At 38.9% G+C, this 7,101-nt stretch overlaps 1 long non-coding RNA gene across 2 annotated transcripts; it reads right to left on the bottom strand.

Moving 5' to 3' along the window:
• Positions 1-2,096: 2,096 nt before the first annotated feature.
• Positions 2,097-7,074, bottom strand: LOC133476861 (uncharacterized). Of its 2 annotated transcripts, XR_009788170.1 has the most exons (4): positions 6,924-7,074; positions 5,300-5,419; positions 4,374-4,429; positions 2,097-2,547 (listed from the first exon to the last, which is right to left on the bottom strand). It is a non-coding gene; the product is annotated as an uncharacterized LOC133476861 (long non-coding RNA). The 2 variants fall into 2 exon arrangements; XR_009788169.1 differs by lacking the exon at positions 2,097-2,547 and having other exon boundaries at positions 3,574-4,429.
• Between the last annotated feature and the right edge of the window lie 27 nt (positions 7,075-7,101).

Raw genomic sequence — 7,101 nt, forward strand, 5'->3', positions numbered from 1 at the left:
TGTATGAATCATCTCATCTAAACAAAGTATGGGATTCCAGATTGGCCTTGCAGAGTTGCAGATAAAGCAGTTGGTGAGGGGATGCTGACCTCTACTGGCCAGCCAAGTGATACTTCAGAACCAACAAGGACCACTGTACACCTTGTGCACTTTGATATTAAAGGTCTCTGTATACCAATATTAATAATGTTACATTCCTGTAAGCATATCAACAAACATTTCCTATTAAGGTGACTTATACAGTGTTTGTTTGAGGCTGAGATTTGTCAATTAAAGACTGTTTTCTACGCGCTGTATCCCTTAAGGGGGAACTAAACGCAATATGTCCAAACTTTATATTCTAAATGTGCGTATCTTGTTAATCAGCGGCTGTTTACTTAAATCTACAAAGTATTTATTGTAAAAAAGACATTGCATCTGCCTTTCTGCAATCGTTCAAGGGGGTGGCCATTTTTAGGTCTATTCACTCTCGCTAGAGTGCGAAGATGCAGCTTTATTTACCAAGAAAGCCATACAGAGTTAGTAAATATTCAGCAAAAACAAGCTACATATTGTCACTGTCGGGCAGAATACTCACATCGCCAATATCACTACTTTTCAGGAATTAAAGAAACGCTATCTTGCATGAGTTACCAAACACCACATAATTCGACCTTATATTGCTATCACATACCGTTGCGCATCAACATCAACACCACCCCAAAATCATATTCAATTGCTAATTCATCCATCCCTCCATCCATCCATTTTCTGAGCCGCTTCTCCTCACTAGGGTCGCAGGCGTGCTGGACCCTATGCTAATTCAGTACGCTTAAAAAAATAATAAATAAAATGCTGCTGGTAATTCACCAGTATGATGCACTAACTAAAAGGAAATTACCTATATGGTTGACACAGTTTCTACAGCAAGGAATTACAGCAATCCATTTTTGACAAAACAGGCTTTGTCAAATGTATCTAACTATTTCCACACAATTGTCTAAAAAAAAAAAAAAAAAAAACATGCGACTCTCATTCTTGCAGGGAAATTTATGCCACAGAGTGAGGGAGGTGGCGGAGTTTTAAGTCACTTCTCAGTCAGTTTAGTGTTCAACTGCGATAACAGATTTGTTCTCAAGCTATTTTCAACATTTTAAATTGGTTAATAATGTCAATTTACTATAGATTGCTTTAAAGCAGTGTTTATTTCGGGATTACTAATGTTAACAAATCAGACATTGACATGCAGCAAAAAGATATTTTCTTGTTATTGTAGTTGTAAATATTCTCTTTGCATAAGTTGACAAGCTCTACTGTATGTATATAATTGTTTTTTTTTTTCTTAAATTGTAGTAGCTGTCAGGGACGTCACATGCATGGGGGATGTAAGTGTTGCAACCCTACCACTTTTTTGACCCCCCCCCCCCAACCTTATTATTACTTTTTTTTAATAGTGTTGCAGCCGTGTCAAAGGTCATTTTTAGTATATGGCACAGGCTGCTAAAAAGTGGACGGTGCGGTGGACTTTGGAAAACCCTGCTCTAAACAATGGCAGCACATAGTGTTTCTTTACAGAGTTACATTGCCAACTACATTTTAACTTGTTTTTGCAGCTTTGTGAATGGGAATCTTTTTGACAACGTTATCTTTGGGTGTGAAGCATTTAAAAAATCTAAATGTACCTTAAAGCAAACACATCCAGCTTTTTGCTCTTTTGGCCACCTTTAAAATGTACATTACACAATGTCATTAAGCAACACTTAATAAGGAACTCATGATAACACCCGTTACTATATTATGAGATGATTCATTCGATTTCACATAAAGGCCCGTCGCCAACATCCTGCTTTTGAAGTATCCACAATTCAAACAGATGCTGAGTTAACACTGCGGGTCCAAGCCCTGTGAATTATATATGGATTAATTATCAATAAATAATAACAAACAAGCTCATGGGAGATGCGGTCTGGTCAATTAGAAGAGAAATGAAGGCGAAAGACTCAGCAGCCGATCGCATACACGTCTCATCGTTATCAGCGTCCTGGCCGACACAATTACCACAACACCGCCCTCATCCGCCACTTCAAACGGAAGATGGACCCACATACTTCCACACTTTCGATTACATCTTCTCCATCAACACACACACAAACACATACAGCATACAATGTAATGATATACACGACTATTTTACTTTTTAAAGAGACAATCATATCAGATACAAAGCATACTGTATCAAACTTCAAATGTATTTCTCAATCTACAAAGCACATTATTCTCTGAGACATCTATTCTTCTCTACTCACCTTCTTCTTGCAGGAGCCGTATGCTTTTGTTTCACAATTTAAAACAGTTCCCTGATGTCTTATTAGTATGACTGTGATATTCTTTTGTCAAAATATCCCCCAAAAAATCAATAATTATAGCACTTTTTACCCTCTTTTTGGACGCTCTCTAAAATTATCCTGTTTTGCGGGTACAGTCCTGTCTCATGTAAATGAGCCACTGTTCATCACGCCATCCTCTATTTGGAGATGCATTTCCCCACAGCTCTCGTTACCATGACAACTGTGGGGGAAAAGTAGAGGATTGTGATGAGGCGGGTGGCCCAAAGCGTGAAGGAAAAAAGCAAGCCCGCATCGAGACAATAAAAGAATTGACAGTATTTTCACTCGTCGAGGCAGCACTTCATCGCCAAGCCCCTGGCTTACCATTGTCAATTAACGGCTCCGTACATGTGGCGCATGGAGTGCCAAACACAAATGCCGCCCCTCTGTCGTCACCTTCATCAAACCATTCCAGTATGTGCCCCTTATCAAAAGCTAATGCTTATAACACTGTGAGCTAATGCTAATCTGTGAGAATAGCAGCTCTGCTTATGTTTTGACTTTGATGTGATAGTGTTAATATAGAGTCTGGCTGGTGCTGGAAAATGGCTCTGGATCTTCACTGTGCATAGCTTTCAAGTCATGGGGGTAAAAACTCGGTGTGGGGGCGGCTATTATGTAAAGCAGACAAATTCCGATGTCACAGTCTGGCAAGACTCACATTTTCGGAAATTGGCTGCTCACAAAATATTTATTTGGCTGTTTGATTTCACACTTGATGGGCGGGCAAGCACTCCGGAGTCATAACTATTTATATTAAAAGTCAACATTCCTTTATATAGCCCCGTTGACAACACTTTTTGAGGATGCTTTCTCTTTGAGAATCAGTGCCGCAAAAAAGCCAAAGAAAAACACACCTGTCAGCCGTTCAAACTCCAAGGTTTTGTGACTTTAGAGGCATTAATTTTGGTTCTCAAATTTACAACCCCAGGGGCGTTCCACTCAGAGGTTCCATTTATAATTTCAAGCACTTTATCAATTATCAAACCACTTAAAACAAGTACATACAGATACACCCCGTACCCTGTTTAGGGTCACAGGAAGCTGGACATAGGGTCCAGCTGACTTGGGGGTGAAAGGCACACTACACCCTGGACTGGTCACCAGTCAATCACAGGGCACATATAAAGACAAACAACCTTTCACACATTCATATCGCCACTGAGTGGGAATTGAACCCACGCTGCCTGCATGGACGTCAGGAAAATGAAACAGTAACACAATCAGTCACTCTACATTAAAAAGCAATGTGTTTAGAAAAAATTCAAATACCGCAGGCAGCCCTGGTTGGTTTATAGCAGGACTTTATGCTTTATAAAATACAGTGTTTTATCTTTGTAAACTTGATTTTTACAGTTACTTTAAAGCTATTTGGAGGTGACAACTATGTTGGAACTGGACTCTGTACAGACATACACAAGAAAGAGTCTATGTTATTAATAGTAAAATTATTTTTGCAAATATTAATGTTACCACCACCACCACCTATTAAACGTTAATAAAAGTATTTCAGTGTGAGTTTCTTTATCATTAATCCATGAGCACAAGGTGGCAGCATAAGCACAAATTCCTGAACAGAGACAGTCTTTCAAGCTGTCGAGGCCAAATAAATAGCACTAACCTAGCAACATGAAAAAAATAATGCTCGTGCACAATTTTGTTGATGTAATTAACTTAACTTATCAGAAAAAAATACTTGCCATAAATAAGTGGAGTGAGCTACATTAGAGAAACCAATTCAGCCTGCCTCAGACAGCTCAGGGCCAATGTGCTGAATAAATCTGACATCCTATCTGAAACTCAAGAAAGAGTCAGCCTCTGTGAGAGCCAGCTGCTTGTGATGCTCATACTGATAAGATGTTGTTTTGCTAAATTGAGTCATGTAATAGTATGCTATACTCTGAATGAAGAAATGAAAAAATTAGAACGTGAGCTCCCAAAAATGTGGGGAAATGTAAAATGTAAACAGCTTGCCTTAGCATATCGATCGAATACAGGCTTCCTTACAATTCTCTGTGGGAGTATTGATGACTCGGCAGTCTGGCTGGCTGCAATTCGTTGCTCTGTACATGAACAAGCATAGGAAGGGAGACAAATGTTCAGACATCATATCCAAACAGTTATGTATATGCAGACAGATTGGTTTTGAGAGTGTGACATTTACGTTGGCATTGCTAATTACAGCGGGTGCTATTTGGTGACAGGGCACTCCGGACGGAGTGAGTGACATTAGCAAATTACTCACCCTCCGCCGACTGCACGGCAAAGGGTTATTGATTAAAGTAGAGGCAAAAATCTTGTAAGGTTTGCAAGGACAGGGTAAGAAAGAAAAAAAAAAACAACTCTGGTCATCAATCAGACTGATTAAAAGTAATGACGCACACACTAATGCACTTCTTTCCACCCTCATTAATCTATACTGAGTACCACAGAAAATGAAGACTATATTCTACATGTTGTGTTCAATCCTCAAAAAGCAGGAATTATTGTGTCTGATGGGACTAAACATGGGAATTACCTTTTGCAAGATGTAATCAGTGAGGTAAAGGAAGCATATGCATTTTTTTTTCACAATTTAAAACAGTTCCTATAGGTATCTTGAAAACATTTCTGACAGGCATTCGTAAAAATACCCCAAATTTGTTACCATGACAATCAGGACCAGAGCCTGAGTGTTGCGACTCGAGTAGCTTCTACTATTTATTAGCCCATAGTGTGGTGGGAAAAGTGATGATAAGCACATTTTTAGTCAAGGAGGCAGTAATTCGTACACTATGCTGTGTGTCTGTTGCGTATTGACACGTCACCAAGCACAAATAACCAAAACTGGATTTTTGTCGACAACAATCAAGTATTTACAGGTTATTAGAAGTCAACACAATCACCTAACACTAATCTATGAATTCAACAAAACTCAATCCAGCTCTGCTTACCCTTTGGCTTTGACATGATAGCAGAGGGGTCACACTTGTGGGTGCTTCTGCATGATTGTTTTTCAGAGCGTGTAGTCTTGCCGTTGCTAGAAAGTGGCTTCGGATCTTCGCCCAGCCTAGCTGATCATGTCATTGGATGACAACAAAAGATTTACTTAGTTGTATAATTTCACACTTGATGGAAGTGTAGCCACTCCAGAGACCCAACTATTTGTATACAAGCGATCCAAAAGTCAATTTTCCATAATGACCCATTTCACTATAAAATGCAACTACCAAAGAGCAGTTAAATAATTTATTTCAACAATCCTCACGGAAATATCAAGAGAAAATACATTTTTACAAGCTAGAATATCTCAAATCGAATTACCATTTAGGGTCAATGAGTAACATGCAATATGGCCGACTAGCATCTCTTCCTGTGTACAACTCGACGCAACTCGTAGCAACGTGACAAGGGAAGGAAGGTAGAAAGGAAGAGGGAAGAAAGGAAAGAGGTAATGAGAGCAGAAAAGCAGGTTTTAGCAACGGAAGGTTGTAGGATGCATGAATAAAAAGCGGGTTTGAGGGAAGGACGGCAGAAAGCGGGAAGGAAGGAATGATGGAAGAAAAGTAGGTCTATGCAACCAACACAAGGAAGGCTGTAAGGATGTATGAATTTGATTTGTTACTTAATTCAGAAAAACAGACGCCATTTTCGCACCGGATTTCGGGCACGTGAATTTAGCGGAGGTCAACACAAATCGCGTTTTCTCATTGTTTTGCGCAAGTTAATACTCGTTCTTTTCAGATTACATTGTTGGGAAATCCCTCTACCACCCGTTTTTGTTTTTTTTTCTTTCAGATTCGGTTGAGATTTTCTGTGGTACGGACAAAGATGCAAATGTCTCTCGATTTCAGCGTCGAAAATCACATGCTCATAGGATTCTGTGATGATAGAAAACGTTATGGTGGTGATTCACTATTATTCTTCTTCTTTTCTGTTAATTTTGAAGTAATTCTCATTATTTGCTTGCTCTCAGTTTGATCATCAAAATGAGATGCTCAAATGGGTCAAAAACTGGAAAATGGCCTGTTTAAACGTCCCATTCTCAACTAATAAGACTAACATCCGGGTATTTTTTTCTACCAAAGGGTCTTGGTCACAAGTTTGCTAATTATTTTCATTGATTTCTGGGCAGAACATTTGGGCAAATTTTCGACATAAAAAGTGGCATAAAAGCCTTAATCCTTATCCAATTCTTACAAACCAGGGCTCATTTTATTCATGTAACACTTTATCCAATGATATTGTCTATTTTGATATGAACATATTTGCAAATTCTAGTAACATACCTACATGAAGCTCGTTTGGGGGAAGGTAGGTTGAAGAGGAAGAAAGTAGTATAATGGTGGTCAGGAAGGAAAAGATTCCAAAAACTATACATGTAATAAAACTTAAAAACTCACTAAAATGTGTGTTTAACATAAGCTCATTTTCAAGTCTAAATGTTGAATTTCTGACCATTTCTTTTAATTTACAACTTAAGTTTGTAACATCGTCTTTCTTTTCAATTTCATTTAAATTTTCTAAACTGACTATGTTTAGTAGGTAGCTGCTTTGAGCGTATGATGAAATGCTCACCGTGTAACAGTTGCCTTGCTAGCGATTAGCAATTAGCATGTCTGCTACTTCGGCCCAAAAATGACCCCAGTAAAAAAAAAAAGAAAATGACGGCTTTCACGTTCAAAACATGGGAGTTTGGCCGCTCACTTCTCCTCCCTGCCGGTTGTTTTGTGCAAAAACAAGCAGCCAAGTGGAG

Source organism: Phyllopteryx taeniolatus, chromosome 4 (assembly GCF_024500385.1).
Source record: "Phyllopteryx taeniolatus isolate TA_2022b chromosome 4, UOR_Ptae_1.2, whole genome shotgun sequence".
Classification (NCBI taxonomy): Eukaryota; Metazoa; Chordata; class Actinopteri; order Syngnathiformes; family Syngnathidae; genus Phyllopteryx; species Phyllopteryx taeniolatus.